Source organism: Tyto alba, unplaced genomic scaffold (genome assembly GCF_018691265.1).
Source record: "Tyto alba isolate M040663 unplaced genomic scaffold, T.alba_DEE_v4.0 Super-Scaffold_45, whole genome shotgun sequence".
NCBI classification, from domain to species: Eukaryota; Metazoa; Chordata; class Aves; order Strigiformes; family Tytonidae; genus Tyto; species Tyto alba.
In genome coordinates, this window is record NW_024881321.1 from 26906131 (window position 1) to 26930689 (window position 24559).

Here is a 24559-nt window from a genome sequence, read left to right on the forward strand (position 1 = left end):
AACAGTCTCATTTTTTGACTCTTTCAGAGGGAGTTAACTTGTTTGACGTATTGTGCAAATAGAAAAATCCCCTCATTAAAGAAAATAAACCAAATCACCATATTCCTACTTTTCTGTATACCAGTACAAACTTCTCATATGGGACATGTGTTAGGATCCTTATCATTTGGAGATATCCAGAGAGGTAATAATGAGTTGTTGATCACTGGAAATGAAGAAATTCTCTTTTTTTTTTTAATGCATGCTCATATGAATCAGATACCTAAAAATGATCGCAATATTAATGTGACAGGACATCTATATTTCCTCTTTTCTGTGGCAAAGAATTAAAGGTTCTCAAGTTCCAAATGGAGACCACTGAAGTTTAGGCTGGATAACAATCTGTCCAACATCTAAATGATGATTGTGATTATAATTATGATTGTTGTTGTCAAACATTTACTTCAGTAAAAGTAGGTATGTGAGTCAGCGAAAACTCTATGGCAGATTTGATCTAACCTGGGAATCATTTATGCTGTGAAAAAGAATCAGAGTGGCAAAGGAAAGAAGGAAAATTAATAATTTTCTCATTTGGTACCAAAAAGAAAATCAAATTTTCACACATTAGAGCATGAACTTTGATATAGATGATATTCTTTAGACACTCTACAGATGAAATCCTAGTGGTAAACTCTCAGCAACTTTTTTTTCCATTTAAATGGAATAAAGACTGTTTGGGAAGCTGCCTCACAGTTTTCTGATTAACATACTGCTAATGAGAATAGGAGATCTGATAGTTTGGCCTTAAACGTTTTTGCATAATATGTTTTATTCTTGAGAAAAAAAAAAACTATTTCTTTCAGTAATCTTATGACGGAAGTTGAAAGAACTAGGAAGGAGAGAAAAAGTGAAAGCAAACCCCTGAAGTGAAAAAAAAAAAAAAAAACAAAAAAACAACCAACCAAAAAAAAAAGCCTTAATAAAAATGTTCTGAGTAATTTGCTGGAGCTGTCAATCACAAACTATCAACCAAACCAATCATCTGCACTAATTGTTTTCCACTTCTTGAAAAACACATTATTTGGAAAAAGAACAAAATCACAACAGTGAAAGATATTTCTGATACCTTGGGAAATCGTTTCTTCTGTAATAAGTTGAAAATAAAGGACCTATTTTTTTTAATTTGCAAACACCTCTTTTGTTCCATTTTAGCTGAACTCCTTTTCAAAGTTATTGAATCTTACTGAAGTAACAACCAAAAAAGCTTTAATCAATCTTTTAAAAGGTAAAGCCGATTTCAGTAGTATGAAACTTGGGTTTCACTTAGTGTGACAAAGTCCACTGACAGTTACAGCTGATGAGTTAAAGAGCAGATATCCTTTAAATTTTACATTTTAAGACTAGCACAAATACTACCAGCAGAGTTTTCTTTTCGGTAGAGAGATATATTTTCAGTAATGAGCAATCAAGTCTTTTTAAATATAAACATATTTTATTTCATTCTGTTTGTCTCTCAGATACTTTTGAGTCTTCAATACTATTATTCAATCTTTCTGATAGTCAAAATGCTATGACTTAAATTGACTTTTGACAGTATCAGTACAAAAAGTAATTGGTAACATGCCTGAAACCTTCATGGAATTGTATTTTATTATTTTAGTAGCATGTAAGAAACTTACAGTAAGCAAGTATTTTTCAGTGTGATTATTATTGCCCTAATTAGACCTACAAACTTCTAATGGTGGAGAAGAAAAATTGATGATACTGTGAACTGATTATCATCTGGAAGCAGTGTTTAATGGACCAGTTTTCCTTCATTTTTCTACCTCTTTGTATTAGAAAACTTACTGATTTTGGGCTGCCTTAAAACTCATAATGATAGATTTTCCAGAAATTTACATATGAACTACTAGTTTAATTGGAGAATATACATATATACATGTGGGCACACAAACATACAGACACAGGTGCTCACACACATAAATGTGTATACACTAACACACCCCTCAACACACACATATACCTGTAATCAAAGAGGAAAAACGAAGAAATTAGGTTACATCTGCTGAAGTCATCAGCTGAAGTTGAAGATTATAATAAATGACTGAATGCAAAGGAAATAGTGTTTTTAGTATACGAACTGGTTTAGATATTGATGAAAGCAAAATTCCCATTGTTTAGAGAAGCACTTTTTCTTATCGATGGGGAAAGTTAAATGACTACGCCAATATATTTTCTTTTCCCCAGCATCTTTAAAGAAGTAAGATGCATGTAGGAAAACTATCATGGAAGATTTATAAATACAGGCAAAACAATTAGCTCTCAGTCTCTTAAATCCCTGAAATCCATAGGAGGCACTCAGAATTGAGATTTACTGTATAGGTCAAAGATGCTGTAAAGTTTGCTCATTGACCATTAGCAAAACCTCTGCCAAACTCATCCAAAACTTAAAGTTTCTCCTCCGCTTTTAAGTATCAGTTTGGCAGATAATGGTATTCCATAAATAAAGACTAGTCTTTTGCAGTAGGGAATAAATTATATAGAGGAGTATTGTTATTAATTAAATTTTTAAAAGCTTAAAACACAGTGCAAGTTTTGTTTGTAGACCAGGCCACAGTATGTGTGGAGCTCAGGCTGAAAACCAGATGAGAATTTCCTGACTATAAATCAGAACAATAAATCAAGTTGAGGTCCACTGAATTTCTGTCAGTGCAGAATATACACATCAGAGGTATGAGCAATGCATGTAAAAATGCATTTGAGTCTGCCTACACATTTCTTGTGGCTCCTCCTTGACCTCTGCAGCCCACAAGTGATGTGTGTTTTAAGAACAACATTAACAACAGCAAACCCAAACACTTGCACCTTCATGGATTTCTGAAGAGCAGAAATCAGAGTTAAAGGCTTGCAACTAAACTTCTGTTGTCCTGTTGCTAGAGAAATGCTGAAAGCATGAACAAAGCATATTGGAGGAGTATTAGTTTTTCACAGGTCCAACTAATAAATAGGGAATGGTCTCTTTTAAAGATGGACACTGATTCTGCATTACCATTTTAAGGACATCAGTAAGGATAGTGATATTTTTGACAATGATACGGCTTCTCTGTTTTAATTACTGCTGGATGATTCCCTGCCATTCATAAAAGTCTACGCTTAATTCCTTCATTTCTAACTATTACTGTGCCCTGTGCAATTAAAAAAAAAGTACTAATTTATCTGAATTTATAACTTTTATCCTTCAATATAATGAAAACAAAAAAGGGAAAGCTGCACATACCTGTCACTTGCAGGCTTAGCATTCTCTTGGGGTTAGGGAGGTTTTTAAAGTATGTCTCAATAAAAACCAATCACTTTGGTGCACTAATCATCAGTATGGTGATTTTGATGTTCTGAGAAAGAATCTATATACATCTCATTGTTCTCAGAAAAATATATTTAATAGGTCACAATGAAATAGAAAATAAACTGAAAAATTCATTAAAGTGTAGATGAGACTTGATATGATAATCATACATATGTATTCTGCACCCTTATCACAAACCATGGAGGAAAGCATTGTTCAGATGTAGATCTGAGAAGGGAATTTTTGATTTGTCCTTCTTCTACATATACTCATAACTGGGTCAGGAAAAGAAAAAGGTCGTTAGCAATTTTTGTATTTTGTTCTAATGGCCCCATATGAAACACATACCCCTGTTTATTGGTGACTTCTATTTACAGCATGAAATTGATCAAATGTGAAATAGATGGTTCAATTCCTAAACATGCAAAACATTCTCTTTTGCCAGAATAATCAAAGCACAAACTTGATAGATGTAAAAATATTATTTCTATATTTATTCCGTATAGAAAGACACTTTTGTTTCTTGGGTAACTTTTAAAAGACAATGCAGGCGCATGTTTCGTAAAGAGCAAATAATATATTGTGGGAACAGTATTAAATATGCAGGTTCCCAGAAATTGTTTCTGTGATAAGAGAAATATTTTAATCCCCAAGATAATAACCAGTGCCACTTGACCACATATGTAGTAAAATGTATGAAATCACAGTTTGTTATATTGTCCAAAGTACTTTTTTCCTCACCTATTGAAGGTTTATTATTTACTTTTATTCCATACAGACACATTTGGGAATCCTTTTATTTTTTTTCTTTTTCTGCTCTTAAATCTCACTTTTTTTTTTTTTTTTTAATCTTTTATCATATATTGAATTTCATTATTTGTAACAAATGATCAACAAACAAGAATAACACTCTGTTACATGATACCTTTGTCTAACACGGATGGTATTTTAGTTTTTGGCAATCAGAGAAGGAGTTTTTAGAAGCTAACTGGTAGCTATATAAAAGAATTTCAGAATGGTTTTTATATTTTAAAGTACTGTTGAAGTAAACTTGATATTTCACAGGCTTTTTGGTGAGAAGTTCTCTGAATATTCAGACATCAATTGTACAATCAGTCATAAATTTTGAAAACATTCTATCAAAAAACTAAGTTCCTCCAGTGTTTTGCAGAAAATGTGGCTATGTGGCTCCATCATCAACACTCGTATCAAAGTCCTAATCTATTACACCAGACATCCATTGGCTTAAGTTAGGATAGGACAAATTTGTAGATCAGAGCATTTAATTTTCAATCAAGTACTGAGTACAGACTGCTGAGTGCTGATCTAGCATAAGGAAGTCTTTTATATAAGGAAATACAGTTTTATTTATGTATTTAGGTAGCACTGAGTGAAAGCAAAATATTTTTCTTTCATTTTTTCTCTATCTAAACATAGTTACACACAAGGCTCAAGAGAATTTGTTTATGTTTCCATTGGATTAGCACACAGCAACTGGCATCTGCTTAAAATTATTTCTTTGGGAGGAATTTTTTTTTTGCATTTCTCCCACGTGTCTTAATTTCCTTTCAGCATTTTCATTTATATAATTTATCCTATATTGTCATAACAGTGAGTACATCCTTTAGGACCAAAATACATGGTCAATACCATCCTTTAGGACCAAAAAACATGTCAATACAGTGCTATTTATTGCCACAAATATATTTGCCTTACGTTGTCTCTTTTCTTTTTTATCATCTACTGAATAAATGATTAAATAGATATTTGGCCTTCACTGTTTCTTTCTGTACTCTTAGATGACAAGCCAGCTGTGCACCACTGTGTCTCGGAAATGACAACAGTTTACCACTGATAGAACTTTCTGTTCTTATGACAATATCCAGGTTTGCATTTAAAAACTTGTGAACTGAAGGAAAACCATATGTATGTTTCTCCCAGCTGCCGGTTCTTTGCATTTGTAGTGCAAATGTACACACATTAGATATTGATGTTTGTAATGCTGTATTTTTACAATGCCAATACAAATAAATACACGAACAATCACCTGATTTCTGAAAAAGAGAAACGTCTCAGCAAATACATTTTCTTGTATCTGTGTAACTCTTCATTGCAAGTCCCTACTTTTCTGCTAAGGTCTAGATCAAGATGAACATATTTAATTAACAAGAAGAAACAAATGAAAAGACAAATGTTGCCTAACTTTGAGGTTTATTACAAAACTAGTTATCAAAATGGCAATGCAAATGAGTCTTTTTTCCTTAGTCACTGAGACAAAATTCTGTAGTTAGACAGTAACTGGTGATCTAGCAGAATGCCTAAACCAGGGAGGTTTATGAATGTCAAGGACGCTTTGGGAACTTCCTAAACTGCAGGGGGTTCCCAAAAGTATTCTTGCAGCTGTACTTTGGGAGATGTTCTTGCTCATCTTGTAAGTGGTAGAAGTTGCATCTGTTTGGGTGTATGTTGAGAGTGCTCGTAGTGGAAAATAGTAATTGAGTGTGTGGCAGATTGCATAAGCTCCCAAATCATCGTAAAATGAATTCATAGCCTTCTAAAGTGGTGTATATTCAAGCTGGGCAATGTATGGGGGCTTTTTTAATATATTTTAAATGAAGTAGAATGAATAGTTCCCAGTTAGCTTCCTTGTTGATAGCCTGTTTTGTTGTTTTTTAAATTGACATTTGAGTATATTCAAATATTTTTTTCCTGCATTCCTTCCTTCCTGCTTGTTTATCTAACTCCTCCTGCCAGTAAAGGAATTTGCAGTAAATATGTAGTAAATAAACTTTATTATAATACATTTAAGTGCCTGAAGGAAATTATATTGAAAAATTATGTGGGTTTTTTTAACAAAGAAAAAAAAGATCGTTTGAATATGTATTTTATACACTTTGAACTGGAAATATCTTAGACTTCCCAAATTTTTTTGAAAACTAACTTTGGACCATATTAGCTTGTACTTCCTTGCATTTCTGTCCTTGACATAAATGCTTTGATATGAATCTTTGCACTTTGCTCTGCAGAGATGTAAGTCCTCACAAATGTAAGTTTATAGTTAAAGACTCTGACTGCAGCAAAATGACTAATCTTTTGTCTTCACACTTATGAGGATTAATTGTCTAATAAATTGAATTATACAGATCTTCTACTGTGTAGTAAATACAATACTTTATGTAGATAATATGTGAAAACTTCTTTTCAAGTACTATGTGCTGTTTTTTTGTTTTCAAGGACAGTGAGATAACACAAAAACAATAGAATAATTTTCAACATCAAAACAAGTTTCTGAATATTTATAAGAGATGTAACGTGGAGAGCCCAGTAGGCTAACGCTTTAATAAACAGCTCATTTTGTCAGATGTAAAAAAGTTGAAAAAGAATTGAAAATGGTCAGATCTGCCTATTATTTCAATGCATTACATAGACTGAAGTAAAGACTGGTCCCTAGTGAATACACAGACTGTTGGCTTTTTTTCTGAAAGAATAAGAGAAACAGAACACAAGGAGTCAGAAAGGCAGCTTTTCTAAAGTGTCATAAAAAGCAAAATGCATATGCAAAATATTTGTGCGTAAGAGGTTTCATAAAGTTATATATCTTGCAAACTGGTAAGAGAAAACATTTACAGCCTGGTGAGTCACGCCAGTCATCATATCTGCAGTCTGTTCTACAGAATTGAACTAAACAGAAGACATAGACCAGAAAACCCTATTTTCTTTCTGTTTGTATTAAATATTACTCAGTCAATGTACTGAGAAGAAAAACACCTTTTGATTTTCTCTCATCAATCCATGATGAAACTGAAAAGCATCTTTATTTTTCTGAGTGAAGCATTCTAAGTAAATTTGTCCCCTGAAGGCATCTACAACAACATAATACAGTTAGCATGTAAATTTGCATCTTGATAAGACACTATCTTTACCATGGTTTAACAATGAAAACTCTTGTCTTCATTTTAATTTCTTAGAGGTATAAGATTATGAAAATGGAAAAACATTTTTAATTTGCAGCAATATTTAAGTGTATTATTTTAAAATACTGTATGATGAACTGCCATGTATTTACCCACAGCTTTTGCAAAGTCCAAGTTGCGTTAGCTTTAAACAGTTGAGTTGCTTGTTTTGTTTTGTTTTGTTTTGTTTTGTTTTGTTTTGGTTTGGTTTGGTTTGGTTTGGTTTGGTTTGGTTTGGTTTGGTTTGGTTTGTTTTTTTTTTCACGCTTCTGTCTAAAACTGAGATTTAATTCATTATTTTTAAGTTTCAGCCTGCTGCCCTTAAATAATTTATAATTTTAAAAGACGAATTGTCCCTGAGCCTAGCCCATGTAATAGATTTCAGTGAGACCAAATAGTTCTGAAGTCTGAAGACATATGTACGTAGGACCATATGAATAAGGAAGATTCTATATATGAAGCCTTATATGTATCATATATCTAAAGTTGTATGTGTTTGTTTTAGCTGTTGTGGTACACTGACAAATAGCAATGTAGTTATAAGTGCGACTTTAAAGCAGTGACATCAGTCAGTAAAGTAAAAAGATCTGAATGAGATTGTTTAAACTAATTCCAGAGGTCTGGAATGCTACAGATTACATCTAGAAAAATAGAACCAAATTTTTTACTTTTCAGTGTTTCAAAAAAAGGCTAAACTTCATATGAAGAGTTATCTGCTATCTCTTCTTCAATGATTTCACTCTTCTTTTTCACACTCCATATGCTTGATTTGTCACTCATACGCAGTTATATGAGCTCCTTGCTGTTACCCTCTTTTGGATGGGTTTTGGCATGAAAAAAACTATGCTAATCAACATAACCACCTCAGAGTTACTGTGGAAACAAGAGTTCTGTGAAAAGATATCAAGGTATTGCATTCACAGCAAAGCTACGCAACATTGGGCAAAATCTTGAAAGTGGAACAGAATTCCCAGTGTGTGTGTTGCAGAGTAGACCTTCAGGAGGGATGCTTGCTGCTTCCTGGAGATCAGCAACTGTAAAGCTTCCTCTAGATCTGAACCATTCAGTCTGACATTGGATCTTGTTTTCTTAAGAACTGTGTCTGAATTAGGAAGACGTAGAAGACCTGGAGGTGTTTTCTGCTTGCAAAACTGGCTCAACCAGAAAACTGCTAACGAAAGAGGCCGATTCATATCCCCAAAACATGTGGCATAGTCAGGCTCATACCCACATTACTCTCCCTTTTCTCCCTACCTATGCCTACCTGATCCCACCCTTCATATTCCTCAACCTTGATTCTCCTGTGGTCCCATAATAGGGTAATGCTGTGGCATTATTGGTACCTTTATTCAGGTGGCACTATTGCTGCATTTATTCAGTTCAAAGTATCTGAAATAATGTGAGGTTTTATTCTGTCTAAAGAATTAGTGTGATTTGCTTTTGTATTCTACTTTAGTTGAGAGCTTATGAAAATTAAAATAGTAATGACATGGTTCTTTCTGGACAAATGTTACATTATTTATACCCTCAATTATTAATATTCTTTGTCTGTCTCTCTTTTTTTGTTACCCTTTCTTTCAGTCCCCCTTTCCTTCTCATATTTCACAAGCATGAGACCTTTGTTTGACAATTTAATTACTCTATCTAAAATCAAACTGAGATTATCTAAGGGTTATGGTCCAAGCCTGGGTCACATTTGAACCTTATAGTTATGCAAATTTATGCATCAAGTAAGCAGGTAGGTAGGGAAAGTATGACAAGTTTGACTGAATTTTCTTTTTGAGGTTTGTGTGTTCGTTCAAACTTGGAAAAGGGCAACTTAGGGAGATCAGAACTGAAGATTATATTAGCTTGACTTTGTGAAATTAAATAGGTGAACTTTTTTCAGTTCTGAGCAGCAGAATTAAAGTGCAGAAATGATCATGCAGTACTATGGGAGCATTTAATAAAGTAAGATGTAATCACTCAGATATAATGTGATTCCATTGTATTTCTCTGATCAATCTCACTTTCACCAGTGTGGATGTCGCTCAATGTATTACTTCTACCTTTCATCTAATTAACCTGTTCTGATAATACAGCCCCTTGTAAAGGAAATTCTGCAGCATTCAGAAATCTAATTTGCTCATAAAATAATTGACACAATTTCAGTTTGATCATTTTGTACTTTGAATATGTCTTGTAAAACAAGTCATAGATGGTGTCTTGACTCTGATGCATCAAGTTAGCATTAAATCACTGCTTGCTGCTTCTATTTTCAAAGTCTGTTCTCACAGATCTGCAGCTTGACATCAAGTATGCAGTATCAGCCTTTAAAAATGCAGGGAGCTCAGTTCATTTCTTTACTCTAGAATTCATTTCTGAAAGAGACAGTTTGTCTAGAGCTTTGGATCTCTTTTTGTATTACTTATTTAATCTTCATAGGTATAGTAAACTGCAAATCAACTTTGAATTATTGTTGTAGGACCTTACAAGATTCTGTCACTAGTGCATATGCATAAGTCTTATTATATGACCACCAATTTTTAAAGCTTTTAACAACTTTATGTTACTAGTAGTAGTAATAATATTTTCAGATTATTATAGGAATTTAAGCTCTTTATTACACAGTATTTCCAGTTTCTTGCACTAGAAGCTTACATTAACTATCACTTGAAAGAAGAGGACAGTGCAGGTGCTTAATCTGATGTTTTCTTAGACACCTTCGATATCAGTACATAAAAGTTGGCTGAATTTATCATCAGGTTATGTATAAGTAGTCCTTTAAGTGTGACCACACATTTACATGTTATAATAAGGAAAAGTTGAAGCAAGGACTTTGATAATGTGATTCATCAATCATGTTAGTTAATTGTATCCCAAATAAAACTTTACCTAAAAGCCAGTAGGTTTGATTCATTTTAGATCCTTTTTGTCCAAACCTAAGGAGAATTGTGTCTCAGATTCTTGCATGGAACTCATTATCATCCCTGGAGTTTCCTATATTTTAGAAAGCTACGAAAAGGGGAAATCAATAATTTAATGATCAATAAATGATCAATAATAAATAAATAATAAATTTAAAACCCAGATAACAATAAAAGTTATGTAGTCTAGCAGCTTGTGCTGCTGAATTTTGTTTCTGGCCTTATTTATAGATGAGTAACTTCAGGTGTGTAAGTCATCCAATAGAGCTTAGTGGAACTTTCAGGTGCAGAATTATTACAGAATTATTATTATCATCATTGTCATCATCATCATAATTTCAGAAGTTTATTCTGAGTGTTGTGGATAGCTTTTCATATTTTAGGAAGTAATGTTATCCTGAGGTAGTTACTTTACAAGTTGTCATAGTAGTGAATTGTTAAACGACATCAAGGAGTAGCCTAGATGGCTGGTTTATGACTTGTTTTTAATAGGTTTTATGTAAAGATTTAGAACTTTGTCATGAGACTATACAGTATTAATTTTGGATGATAACTCCATTAAGATACAATTTTAGCTTTAGATACTTTGTAACCATATTGTGAGAAGGCTGAACCTACTCAACCATGCTATGTTGATTTTAAAAAGCACGCTGTCCAAGTGGAAGGGGATTTAGAGTATTCCTGAAGTGATGTTAAAGGAATGAAAGTAGTAATCTGATTCTCCCTCTGGGACATTAATCTTTTAACAGTAGTATCAGCTAAAATTGACATTGATGATTCAATCACTCAAAAAGTGACTTTGCATTTGGCAGAAAATGGTTAGAAAGATCTGCAACAAGTGCTCAAAACTGCTGTTATGCTGAATGGATGTAGAAAATATTCATAAAGTTTCATAGAATATTTGTTAAACACAGTATTCATTAAGTAATTTGTGAACTCCACCAAATGAATTACACTGCTTAAAAGTCACTTAAAAATACAGACTTACTTCCTTAGAAAACAATATACGAGGAAAAACTTTAACAAAATGCTTTTGTATTTTCTATTTAATAGAAGATGTACAAGATTTGCTTTTTCTTTTTTACACATAGTTTTTAGTGAAGTTAATGACACCTGCACTACAATGTTCTTCATTATAAACCTATAAATCTCTTTCAAAAACATAAAATGCAGTGAGAGCTATTAACCAGTAGTATATTGTATTTATTAGGATCATGAATCCCTAATTTGTAATTTCGAAAATTGCCAACTCAGTGGAGAGGTTATTTACTGGCAGGTGTGTATATTTTGTATACGTCTTTTTCATAAACCATTCTGACTTGTTTTGTTGATGGCAAAGTCTCAGCTTTTACAGAATATGATTTCTTGCCTTATCTCATAAACCCACTATAAACAGACCAATCTTGATATTTTTCATCACAGAAGTGGCCAAACTTCACTCCATTTTTTCTGAAAATGGCTTTCAGCAGTTTCACAAAAAGAAAGTATAGTTTTTCATGCCATGCACTTAATTGCGTATGTAGTTTTCTGCAAATGTTCATCATTTGTACACAGTATTTCCAGACAGATTGTTTATATCACCACCCCAGAGCAAAGTTCCATCTCCTGGTATATTCTTATTGCCCATAAATCAAACCAGGAAAGAGAGACGACACAGGCTGACATTCAGGAAATGTGACATGACTGTGCAGTAACTTAAAGTCATATAGAAATAGAAGGGCTGTTCCTGTGACAGTCAGTGGACACCTTCCTTTAGATGCTTTACACAGTTTACCAGATAACTTAGGCTTTTTTGCTTTTTTCTTTTTTTTTCTCCTCTGTAATTACAAACATTACCTTTACTTGCCAAGGAGACAGATACTCTGGGAAGACTGGAAAAGACAATTCAGTGTTGCTCACACATATAGTTCACTAGATGTACTCCTTGTACAAGGAAAATACAAGGGAAATAAAATATACATGACCTGCTTTTGGTAGTCAGTAAAGACAGTGATAAGGAAAAGCATAATGTGATATTTATTAGAACATTTTCTATTTAAAATAGTTTTAATAACAGTAAAAGACAATACTGTTGATTGAAAATACCAACATTACTAGAATTTAGCATTTACTAATAACTCATATTCAAAGAACTTCAGGAATAATACTTAGTACTATTTTTTTCATTTTTCAAGTTTTTTACCAAAGTCACAAAAGAAAATTATTCCAGGCAAAAGATTTTAATCATGCCTTAGCCCAAATTAGCACCAGAATGCACTGTAATATATTTACTACTGCTGCTGTTGGGCCTGGAGTTCTCACAATATTACTCTTTCCTAAATATATATGATTCATATTGGAACTATATGCATGTTGACCTAGCTTTTATATTACAGATTTATTCTTGCCATTTGGAGAGATTTCTATAGGTAAACATAATAATTCCCTCTTACGGATGTAAATCTTCACAACTTTAGCTCAGAAATCACTTCTGATTTTGGACAGGGACAGCAGCACAAGTGCACAGCCCCCCTCCTTGGTAGTGAGGGCCACAGGACCCCCTCCAAGGACAATCTCACAGGAGGAGAGGGGAGGGAGATCAGGAAAGCAAGGTAAATTCACTGTTTAATTTGAGGCACTCATGGAAGGCAATAGACACTTCCACAGGGAATGAGAAATCTGTAGATTTAGACCTTCAGAGATAATAGTAAGTTTTTAATGAGTTTTACAGGGGTTTTTTTACAGTTTTTGGGGTAACAGTGGGCAATGTCATTTGAGGTTTGTATGGACATGCCTGGAGATTTTCTTAAATTTTTACCTGTCATTACTGTGATACATCTTACTGTGGCTCCAGCCATGCAGCAGGCACCAAGCAATACCTTACTCCCAGTAGTTTCTGAGGGAAGGAACCAAGAGAGAAATGTATTCAAGGGGCTGCAAATTTAGACAGATGCCTTAGAGTCTTCTTTATAGAAAGAGAATAAGCACAGACAGCTATGACATAGTCTTTTCCTAGTTCCCAGCTCCATCTACTATAGATCTGCAGAGTTTCTTCCATGAGACAAGTATTCTCTTTGGATGATATATGTCCATATCATGTCAGCAGAAGTGCACAGAGTAAATAGCACTAAAGAGTGCCTTGTCTTCTTTATAGGAAATAGCCCATTTATCCATAATGAAGAAGGATTATCAAGCATCTTCAGGGAATAATACAGTGCCTATCAGATCCAGAATATAATGTTCTTTCAATAAACAACTAAAGAAAAAAGTTGGTTGCTGGTTTTTTGTTTGGGTTTGTTTTTTTTTTTTCCAAAAACCTGGGTTGCAAGGTAATCACAGGTTAACCAGACATCACTGCTGTAAGCAGCCAGTCAAAAGCTGTGATTGTACTGTACAAATGTGCCAAAAAGCCATATTAATAAGGTAACAGTAATTCTCTAAAGAAGTGATACAACCTGTCTATCTTATTACTGTATCCCTGTATATTTAAATGCTTTGAGTAAATCTGTAAAAGTACACAGAAGCCTTTTATTTTTGCAGTCAAAAATGTCTAATCAAAAATACAGTTACATAAAAAAAGACTTCAGACATAGATAGGGATTTCCTTTGAAGCTGATCTTTAATCATAAAGGTCAAACCTTTAACATTAAAACACTTGAAGGGCAAGAAGCTCTGTTGCATTCAGTTATCAATTTTGAAGACCCTGATGCTTGCCAAGTATCACAGGCCATAGAGGACATTGACAAAAGTACATTAATAAAAAGGGCTAAAAAACTTGTTCAGTCTTTTTGGGTTTTTTTTATGTCTAAATCCAATAAATAAAATAAAAATTAAAAAAAAAAAAAACAAAAACAAAACAAAAAAACAAAACAAAAAACTACAAACAAAAAACCCCACTGTGTAGCACTAACAATAGATTCAGATCTCAAGCACTATTGGGGATAGTGGAAATCTGCAATTGTTGCATCTAAGCTACTATCTTCTTCTCTAAAAAGCTTTAATTTTCTTTTTGCCAGTGATTACTGTGGCTGGCTGATATTATGGAAGCATAGATTTTGTTCATTAAAGTAAGCTAGAAGTTTTCAGAGCAAACAGTGTTCTATTAGAAAATACTGACTTAAAGAAATATCATGATATTGTAAGCAGAGTTTTCTGTTAGACTGTAAGACTACCTACACTCCCAAGCTTGCAATATCAGCAGTGCAGGGCACACCTGTTCTGTGTCCTCCTTCAGGCCAGGAGACCTCTTAAAGTCAAGGACAATATCACGCCTAATCTGCCAGGCTCCCTGATTCCAGAGTCCTTTGGCCTCTGAAAAACTTTACTCTAAATGATTGTTAGAATCACAGAAGCATAGAATCACTTGGTTTAGAAAAGACCCCTAAGATCATTAAGTTCAACTGTAAACCTAACACTGACAAGTCCACTAATAAACAATGTCCTTGAGTGCCACATTTACATGTCTTTTAAATACCTTCAGTGATGACGACTCAACCACTTTCCTGGACAGCCTGTTCCAGTGCTTGACAACTCTTCCAATGAAGAAATTTTTCATAATATCCATTCTAAACCTCCTCTGGCACAACTTGACCCCATTTCCTCTTGTCCTATTGCTTGTTACTTGGGAGAAGAGACCAACACCCACCTCACTACAGCCTCCTTTCAGGTAGCTGTAAAGAGCGCTAAGGTCTCTCATGAGCCTCCTTTTCTCCAGTCTAAACACCCTCAGATTCCTCAGCCACTCCTCATGAGACTTGTGCTCGAGACTGTTCAACAGCTTCATTGTCCTTCTTTGGACGCACGCTGGCACCTCAGTATCTTTCTTGTACTGAGGGGCCCAAAACTGAACTCAGTATTTGAGGTGCAGCCTCACCAGTGCCAAGTACAGGGGGACAATCACTTCCCTAGTCCTGCTGGCCACACTATTGCTGATACAAGCCAGGATGCCATTGGGGTCTTGGCCACCTGGGCACACTGCCGGCTCATATTCAGCTGGCTGTCAACCAACACCCCCAGGTCCTTTTCCCCCAGGCAGCTTTTCAGCCACTCTTCCCCAAGCCTGTAGCATTGTGTGGGGTTGTTGTGACCCAAGTGCAGGACCCAGCACTGATCCTTGTTGAACCTCATACAATTGGCATCAACGCATCAATCCAGCCTGTCCAGATCCCTCTGTAGTGCCTTTCTGCCCTCAAGCAGATCAACAACCCTGCCTGAAATGATATTTGTTTGAAAAAGGGCTAAGGAATGAGCTCAAGCACTGGACCCAAAATCATTAGATCCCACTCTGGGTTTTTTTTGACTGGTTCAACTACTTTGCTCCCAGATTCATTTCATACAGAGGGAATTTGCCCTAAGAAACATGGATGCAAGCTCCCCTGACTACATGGATCAATTGCTAGCCCCTTTTTGTCTGCAGGTATAGCTATAGCCTTTGGATGGACAGGGAAGAGTACAGAAACCTGACAACCTGACCTGAACCAGAAGCTGAGAGGATTTCTATCTCCTATGATAGAAAATGTAGAAACCCCAGAGGTTTTCAAAACTGGCAAGCTCTGAGGAAGCCTTGGGACTGTAACAGGGAAGAAACCACATAGTCTAGACTCAGGAAAGCAAGACTTTCCAACTTCTGCTGAAGTGTGAGATAACTGTTGTCTGAAGTACCTTCAGTTCAGACACCTCCAGGCTTCTAGTCACACATGCCAGCTGTCTCCCTCTTCAGAAGGATGCCTCTGAGTCCACTTTTCTGAAAGATGAGAGCACCTGGACACCCCAGCCCAGGCTCTAGGAGATCTGACAGCTGGTGATTGAAACTGAGAATCTGTTAGCAGCAATGAACAAAGGAATTCAAGAACGTCAGTGTGCATTGCTGAATCCTGAGATTCTTAAGGAAATAAAAATTGTTTCAGAATTTCCTGCTTATTCATCAAAAGTTTGCTTACCCATGGTGTTAATAATAGAATGTCTAGTCTCATGCTATAGCTGGGGGTTTCAGTGAAGCTGTATTTGTCACATAAGAGAATCAAAACAGTCTAAAAATAGTCAAAGTCAGTAGAAAAAAATCTTGTATAAGAAAACTTTCCACTGGCACATTCTCAGTGGAAATCTGTACCCATACTTTTTTCTCCTGTGTCAGCTGTTGTCTCCCATCACTGAAGGAGAGTCATCTCAGCAGCATGAATTTTGGTAGGACTGGGCAGAAAAAGGTTTGAGTTCCTTAACTGCATAAGATTTATTGTGGGAAGCCACAAGTCATTCTCTTGCACAACCTTAGGAAAGAACTAAATACTTATTTCTGTAGTTCTGAGGCCCTCTCACCTGAAGGAGATGCCACTGGCAGTGAACAACTTGCAGAAAAAAGACACTGCCTTACTGTGGTATCTTATCCCACTTGTCCCATCAGGAAGAGCAGATGGGAAAGGTTTTCCCCTAACCCCTGGGAATCAACGCTTTCTGAATCACTGCAGAGTATGCCCAACTGCAGAATATGTACAAGAGTGCAAAGCAATAATTTTCTGGTTACTACACAATAGATAACTAGGATTAACAAGCTATGAGGCTAAGCAATGGTATGATTGCCATCAGTGATCAGACACCTGATAGTTCTCAGGCGCCCATGCAGTCATCAGTCAGGTCAGGAGTGGGCTGATCTTCCTTGTTGCTAGGTATTTTTTTCCATGGCGTTTTACACTTTCCCATGTCAGTAGTTTTCCTCCTGAATCCTTCAACTCCCACAATCCTGTCTGTGGCTTTGCTTCCAGGACCTTGCCTGGCTTTAGCATGGACTTTCTCAAGCTGTAATAACAGTTGGATCTGTAAAACCAAAGACACAAGCTTGCACTGAACTTGGCTCACTGACTGGAACTCCTGCACAGGAGTGGCAGGACGTTATTTTTTGCATGTTTTGGACCTTCTTGTATGAAGTGATTTCTCTGTGCATTCCACCTGTAGCCATATTCTTAGCATGCTCCTCTGGGAAAAAAAAAAAAAAAAAAAAGGAAATATTTTTTTCCTCTTATAAAGTCAAAGACATGCAAACCTGGAGAAAGTGCTTTGCTTTTTGCCTTATGCCTTGTGTCACAGTAAGGTTAATACTTAGGAGCTGGTAGAGGCAGTTTGTTCTTTACAGTGGTTGGTTCTAACTAAAAATGAAAGGACAAGTGGCAGTGTTTCTGGCCCTGAAATTTCATTGGTAGACCTTGAGTCAGTATGATAAGAGGACTTCCAGATCTTTTTAAATTGTAGCCTCCCTTTTTGTACCCTCTTAAGTGATTAGGAAAGAGATTAGGCTGAAGAGTATCTCAATAAACAGCTTATGGAAGAAGTACCAAAATCTTACCACTGAGGTACACATTATAGCCTCTGACTTAAGACCAACATGACCTATATTGTGGTTGTCTTTGTGAACTGTTTCTATGACTGGAAACATTTCCATTGCAGAAAACCATGTCATTATCAGTCAGAAGATGGGAAGGTGAAGTCATCTGTTTAATGGTAGCATGAAAAGGTTTCTTTGGACTGACTGAAGCCTTATGAACAAGAGAAGAGCACTGTGTTTAAGGACTTTAAACAGTTGTTACTAAGTTTAGTATTTTAGAAACATGTTTTTTATATATGATGATACAATAATCAGCAAGGGATCTGCACATCCTTAAAATATATTTGTCAGTGCAATCAAGTGGCATGACTGTAGCTCATGCAGCTTTAATTTTTGCGTCATGTATGTTAGCAATGGTGTAACTACCTTAAGGACTTGTTCTGGCAATACAACATACCCAGTTAATCTCAGTCAACTAAACCCACTCTGTCCTACTGTGATTGTATTTCTGTGGGTACGTGAACTAAACGGTATAAATCTGTTTCTGATACATCATGTGCTGCAATCGCATCTTTGGATTTCAGTTTTATGTGACAAATATTGGTTAAAATCTTTATAAATGCATGAATGTGTACAACTTCATACTGTTATCTTAATAATAAAATTATTCTTAGAGCAGCTGAAACACAAAACCTGCTTGCACCATGTTTTATGGTCATGGTAAAGCAATGTGCTGCTTGTATTCTACTTCTCACTATAATGCTATATAAGATATTTCTGCTATTACAGTAGGGGACATAATAAACAGCAAAAATCAATTGGGGTGCAAAGGAAGTTGGCTGCCATTCCCAGGTGGAAACATACTTTGAAATCAGAAAATTGCAGCCATGTAGCCAGTGAGATGATGAAACTATACAGTGCTGAATCACAGACTTACCGTTTGCTTTCCACAAGGCACTGAGCACAACGCCAGTAATACACTCCCCAAGAGGTAACTAAAGATTCTTCTCACAAACTGTGCTATCAAAAACCAATTGTCTGACTGTGTATGCTTGGAAAATAAAGTGAACCTGAGTGTTGGAGTAGTGGTACTGCTTCTAGTAGTTTAGTTAGGAAGACTCTAGGGATTTCAGCTCTTTCTTTAGCATCTGTATAGTCTTAGTCTGAACAGGTTTGCCTTGGCCTCCGCTTCTGTAGCTTATTACTGAGGCCTTCCCAAGGACAACAGGATCAGGGCTTCTTGTAAATGAATGTTCCCTGTGGGACCCGTAATGAAGAGACTGTTAACTAATTATCAGTCTGTTTGGAAGGCATTCATTTTTTAATTGACCTCAAAGCACTCAAGGAACAAAAGGAATCTGAGCAAAGATGATTTGGGTCCAAAGCAGACAAATGAGTCATTTGCTTTCATGGGGTAATTGCATGGGTTTATTGGAGTCCACTGGACGTAAAAGTTTTTCAAGTTCAATATGCTGTTGGTTAAAATTAGGAGAGTTGTGTCTGACGACATGATCTGTATGTTACAGGCAGCTTTCCCTCCCTTCCTTCAGCTGTTTTTTTCTGTGCAAATATTGCTCCCATCATCACTTGTCAGGCCAATATTACAATGGAATTAATTTAAAACATAATCTGTTTCCTTCTAGTTGAGTAGGAGAGTTCAATTTTGTGACTTAAATGTCAGGTGCAATTTTACAGAGGCTGCTTGCAGGGCTGTTATACCCAACAGAGAAGATAATTACAAAGAAGGAGCCTTAGGACTTTTTGGTTAGGGAACAGGTTTTGTCCAACAAATGATATTTTAATTTTCAGTATTTTAATATTGGCTGAAATGATGAAACGTGTGTTTTTACTTTAGTTTTAACTGCTATATAAGTTAATACAAAAAATATGATACTGCTGTTTGTTTTTTGTTTTTTTTAAGTTAAAGATAAATATGAGTCAAATTCTTCTACATCACTGTTTTCTCTTTATATATATATGTGACAGAAGAGTATAAGTGTATTGGAGGACAATAGTTTTCTATAATAGAAAATGAATAAAGTGATCATGAAGAGTTCTCTGATGCTCCTGATTTCACCATTAGAGCACTTAAATTGAAAACTTCAAAAAGCAGGTGTTCAGAAACATCATTGCCAATACAGAAAAAGATCCAAATCTCAAAACAGTGGGCAAGGGTTAAAGCTGAATAAGGTTTTTGTTTTAATTATATTCAACATATTTTTAAAATAATGTTTTTAAGTATTTTTTTTTAATACAGAAAATTAGGTCGAAAATGTTAATTTAGAAACAAAAATCCAGCTGTTCCAGTCCTCTATAATTGTGAGAGGTAGGAAGCTCTGAAGTGCCTAATCGCAGAACCATAGAACAGCCCGGGTTGGAAGGGACCCTGACAGATCATCTGGTCTGAGGCAATGTGGGAAAGGGAGCCTAGATGGGATTAACTAGCAACCTGTCCAATTGCATCTTGAAAACCTTGAGCAGCAGGGACCCCACCATGTCCCTGGGGAGGTTCTTGCAGTGATTGATTGTTCCCACTGTAAAAATTTTCTTAAGTCAAGATGAAACCTCTCCTTGTTCAGCTTCTATCTGTTGCTCTTTGTCTTCTCCATGTGGCTCATTGTGAAGAGAGATTCTCCGTGCTCTTTGCAGCTGCCCAGTAAGTGCTGGGATACTGTAATAAGGTCCCCCCTGAGCCTTCACTTCTCCAGGGAAAAAAGATCTAACTACTTCAGTCCTTCCTCACAGGGCAGGTTCTGCAGCCCTTTGATCATCCTCATGGCCCTCCTTTGGACCCGCTTCGGTCTGTCCGCACCTTCCTTGAATTGTGGGGACCAGAATGGGACACAGTTCTCCAAGTGCAGCCTGGCAAGCTCTGAGTAAAGCGGGATGAATATGTCTCTATCTCTGCTAGTAGTGCCCCTGTGGATGCAGCCCAGGATCTGAATTTGCCTTTGCTGCTGCCTTGGTGCACTGCTGACTCATGTTCAGCTTGTTGTCCTCCAGGAGCCCAGATCCTTTTCAGAAAGGCTCCTCCCCAGCCATGCAGATCCTAGCTGGTACTGGTCTCTTTGGTTAGTCTGTCCCAGGTTTAGGACTTTGAACTTGTCTTTGTCATACTGTTAAGAAATTACGCTGCCTTCTCCACAAATGGCTGAATATGAGTAAGTCTGAAGCAGGCATTTCTAATTTTAAAGAACATGGTTAATGACAAAACCCAATCACATTAATCCAATCTTCATAATGAAGGATGCAAAGATGTCTTCTCTTCCTTTAGGCTCTGTTGATGCATACAGGGTGACCAAATTTCAAAGCACACTTTGAATTTATTAACCACACCTTTTTTTTATTAACATTTATTCATTGCTGGATTTATGAAGCAGTGTGATGACTGTATATTTCTATTCTCACCAGTCACACACTTAGTTCTACCATTCTGTAAACAGAACAATAACAAATTTTTAATTTATGATTGAGATAGAAACTATAAAATATTGCATCCCTCAGAAATAATTGTTTCTGGAATTGTTAAATTTGCAACATGACCCATAAAAAATTCTGGCTGATGTAAAATATCTTGTGATCATGCTTCCAGTTCTAACAATGTAACCAATGCTTGCATCAGGTGTTCGGGAAATCTGGCAGTGAAATTGTTAAGTGTAATGTTATATTCCATAAGGTTTATTGCTCCTTCAGATTATATCTTCTGCAAGTAATTACCATGCTCAAATCAGTTCTGGCATTTTGATACACAGTAGAAGCATTTATTCAGCTTGAGAGTTGTAAGTTGCAATGTTCTGAAGACTTGTGAGGTTTGTAGCATGTTATGGGGACACCGAACTGCAATATATCTGAATATAAAACAAGTGCTTTATAAATTGTTATATTACACTCCAAAGCAACATGCTAGCAGGATTGCCAAATTCAACTGCAAAACTTGCCAGTTTGGATCATGTGAAGGCAGGTGTGAGATTACAACTGTAATAAAACTGAAATTAAATACTGGTAGCTGAATTTGTAGTAGGCAATTGATTTGATTTATATAACATAAGCCACGTGAGGAGAGATATGTAGGTCAGCATCTTCACCTGGAAACAGTGGTTAGAAGAGTTGTGGTAGGTCGCTGGGAACTGCTGAGTTAATACTTATTTAGTCTGGCAAAATGCTGGTGCAGTGTAACTGCACTCTGTCAAACTTGTATGGGGAGACACCATTTACAAAATGGAAAAACTAGTCAGTTATATCCAATGCCATTTGCACCATAAAAATCTTTGCTACAATTAGCATATGAACGTAGACCATATGGAATTTCCCAGGGCAAGAACTGGTACATTATCTCTGAGCACATTTTCAGCTGGCAAAATATTTAAGGTGTGCAACTACACAGATCAGTGATTAAACTCCTTTTAGAGCGATATAACAATACATTACAAAATGCAAATGATAAATGATCCTGTTCAGGGAAATAGAGGAAGCACAATCAAATATAGCCTGCAGAGTTATTTCCAATCCAAACAGTCTGTTATAACAGATTTGCATCAAAAAAAGAGGAAAAAAATCCAAACTAAAGAACACACACCTTAATTAAAAAAAAAAAAAAAAAAAAAGTGTATGCTTTTTTTTGTCCAAGGAGTGAACTAATGACCGGGTGATTCTAACATGAGTTGGAGGCTTAATAAGAACCAGTGCAAAATGGTGATTGATGCGTTTAGGAAGGAAATTAAAATTAAGCATACAGAAATGACTGTCAGAGAGCTTCCATTTGCCATTCCCAGGAAAGGGCCCAAGTTTTTCTCCAAGTTGTGAGCCTTTGGATACTTCAGCCAGTCATGGTCAGTACAAACATGCTAGGCCTTATGAGCCACAATTTCTAAAGACTTCATCTTTGCAAAGTATACTTGAACTTCTTAGGGCTAGAAACACTCCATTGGCATGGAGCAGTGAAAAATGCTTTTGCTTTACCTATAATCTGGCTTGAGCCTCTAGTGCAAGAAAGAGGAGAAGGAAAAGAATCTTGAAGCATAATATGAAGTGTAGCACAATATTCACATTATTATTTCTTTCTACAAAAAATGCAGGGAGTATATGACAGTGGAGGAGAGAACTATAAATCTTGTTTTTAAAAATCTGATTATATTTTAGCAAAGTTTTTATGATGAAAGCAGGTGATTAGTATAGATGATTTAGGAAGATATATTGTTAGGAAAGGAAAGCAATGAGGTAGTGTGGAAGTTGTGAGCATTTCTGATAAATACAAGTTTCATATTTCAGCAGCCCAGAGCCTAATGAATATATGAAGATCCAGTGGGAAGTAATTTTTGTAGCAAAGAGAAAGTAAGACCATAAATAAATAGGCAAGACAAAAATAAATATTGCTACAAAAATGTCTGATATACCAAGTTCAATATGCTTGAATTTGTCATAATACTCAGTATAACATAATGTCTTAGAAATCTAGACCAATAATTGTTACTCACTAAATACAGTGCCTTGATGATTAGGATTAATTCAGTTGATAGTCTGGCAATTATGAAAAACAAACCAGATAGAAGAGGAAAAAAAAAATTGAAATGAACAGAGGAAAGAAAACTGACCTTTATAAAAATGCTTGACTGCAACAGCACTAGGGGACGTGATCATTATAGAAAGCGTAAACTATCACTGACTGAACTGGGATAGCAGGTCTACCCAGTGCTTTCCAATGAGCAAAATCCCCTGGGTTTATCAAGGAAGGGGGTTACAGTTGTTATGGATGGGGTTTGGCTTTGGTTGTTTTTTGTTTTGTTTTGTTTTGTTTTGTTTTTTTTTATTTAACCAAGCACGCAGCACTGCTTCTAATGAAACAATATTCCAGCTTTCCGTATCTTTCTGACATCTAATAAAAACTCAGAACATTACTGTTACTAAAATAATACTTATTGTGTCTTATGGTACCTATACAGTCACATGTTACCTGTTGAATAGTTTCAGTTTAATATTACTGTGATGTAGAGGGTAAGGCAACCATTATTTTGACACTATCATTTATGTTTGACAGCAGCTGGCTCACCAGACCCTGTATGTGTTGTTTATGGCTTAGATGTGTGATTTTGAGAATGGAGAGGAATCAATTTATTGTGTTGAGAGGGTGTAGTAGACATGGGAAACAATCATTACAATATTGTGATGGTCATGGGGTATCTCTTTTTCTAGGTTTATACAGTGTTTTATATCATGGTGCTTTTGGACATGACTGGGACTTGTAGGTAGTGCTGATGACATTAACTGATAATAATGAAATGATCCTTCCTGAAGATAAGAGCTAAGAGCTTTTAAAAAGTCTTGAGACTGCTAAAAGAAATTTTGTGACGTTATAGTTCATATATTATGAAGTCTTGCAGAAAAAGCAACCTAAGATGGGGGTGATGGGTCTCAGTTGAGGAATGACTAAATTTCAAATTAAAAGACTTAATTCAAAAACTGAAATGAAAATTGGAATAAGGTTAGGGCAAACTCAAGACAATGTTTATTCTAAGCATGTGCAAACCTCTCTTTGATGCTGTTTTCAAAATGATGCAGCAGCTAAATGTATTGTACTCGTGGGAAGCATAAACCTTAGGGCCTGATTCTCCTCACTACATAACAAGAATGGTGAAAAGTACCCTTAAAGTAGGTATAAATTGCATTTAAATCTTCTTTATGGCTCAGCAGTGGTAGAAGGGAGCCTTGATATAAATGAGAATCAGGTCCCCAGTATTTATTTAACCCTTGGGCTTTGTATATCATTTTATTTGCACCTTTCAGAGATTTGCAGAGGGATTTTTAATCAGGATTCGGTGTACAGAAAGCTAAATGTTTTCATTGCCTTACAAGTAACTTTAATCATAGAGGCAGATCATTCTTTTTATTTCTCAAGAGGATATGGTAGAATTTCTTGCCTTTGTACAAACTGAGCTAAATGTTTCTGACACCCATAGTACAGTGTCAATTGGAAATTCACATTTCATGTAATAACAGACCATTTTAATTTCATGAGCTAAAGAATTGGTTTCCACTTGCAAATTGTACCGAAGAAAGCAATATTGTCAGAAGAACTGGCACAGTGCTT

At 35.8% G+C, this 24559-nt stretch overlaps 1 protein-coding gene across 1 annotated transcript in view; it reads left to right on the top strand.

Moving 5' to 3' along the window:
* Positions 1-24559, top strand: part of GPC6 (glypican 6) — a 792969-nt gene that overhangs the window by 218095 nt on the left and 550315 nt on the right. The gene's annotated exons all lie outside the window — the stretch shown is intronic.